Genomic DNA, 1,263 nt, shown 5'->3' with positions numbered 1-1,263 from the left:
TTATGAAGCAGATGGTCTCCTCAGTCAGTTCCGCGAGCAGCACCTGCCTGAGCCGGGCCGCGGCCCAGCGCTGGCGTTTGGCGGCCGACCGGCGCTCGAGACCCACTCGAGGCTCCGGGGCGCCCCGCTGCCGGCAGCCGGTCCTGGCTGAAGACCCTCGCGAGACGGTTTTACTCCCCGGAGTCTCGGGCGGAAAATACGGTCGCGAGCGGGCGGCAGAAGCTGGCGTCGCGGGGCTGGCGGGCGGCTCCGGCGAAAGAACTGCGGGGACGAAGCTCTTGGCAGCGGCAGCTTTGCAAACCAGCGTCGCCCCCGGGCCGTGGGGCCGGTGGTTTTCTCCCCCTCCCAGCTCGAGCCGAGCGCTGCGAGCCGAGCGCTGCGAGCCGCGCCGGCTCCCCGGGCCCTCTGCGGCAGCCGTGGCTCCCCCGGCACGGGCCCCGACCGCGGCAGCGCGTGCTTCCCAGCCGTGGACAGGTGAAAGCTGTTAGGAGGAGGTAAGAAAGGTCAACAGCTTCCATGTCTGTCTACGTACGTGCAAGAGAGCTGTGGAATAACTGTGTAGAGCCAAAGTCACAGAGGGAAGGAAATTTCTGCTTTAATTGAATGAACAGGGTGAGCATCCAGATACTCTATCTATTTATTTTGGTTTATCTTCTGGATTTAAAAATTGTTTGGGGACTGTTGACAGGAATTTTAATGAAAATATGCACAGCACAGTCCTGGACAGCTGCAGAGGCACCTATAAAACAGGGAAGTAGCCACTGCCCCGAGGAAAGTATTTCCAGTGGTGCTCTTTGAGGCGTGGGGKTTTTTTCACTTGCGCTTTTGCTTTGGGGGAGTAAAAGCCGCTGTGCTGTGGGGGGGAGGTTCTCACGGGGGAACGCAAGGCCGCTTCCCCGTACCGAAACGCCTTCAGCCCTACGCGGCTTTTCGCRCGATTGCACCAAACGCGAGGATATCCTATCCGTGCTGCAAGCAAGCAGAGCTCACGAGCTCCAGGTCTAAGATGCCTCTGTCCCATCTCTCAGGAAAACAAAAGCAGCTCAAACTTGTGCAGTCAAAATTCAAATGCACGGATCAAATGTCAGACATGTTTCGACTAAGCTCGCAGACCCGAACCACGGAGCTGCGCGCGGTGGGGAGCTGCCGCTGGGCCGGCAGGGCGTCGGGGTGAGGACCTGCTCTCCAGCCRGGCCATCTTCCACTGCCCCGTCCTGCAGGAAGCTGGTTGGTTTTCTCGTCGCAAGTACGTCGCTCGGGCTA

The sequence above is a fragment of the Rhea americana genome, unplaced genomic scaffold, assembly GCF_003343005.1.
Source record: "Rhea americana isolate MKP2758 unplaced genomic scaffold, rheAme1 scaffold_0, whole genome shotgun sequence".
In the NCBI taxonomy this organism is placed as follows: domain Eukaryota; kingdom Metazoa; phylum Chordata; class Aves; order Rheiformes; family Rheidae; genus Rhea; species Rhea americana.
This window is presented reverse-complemented; position numbering follows the sequence as displayed.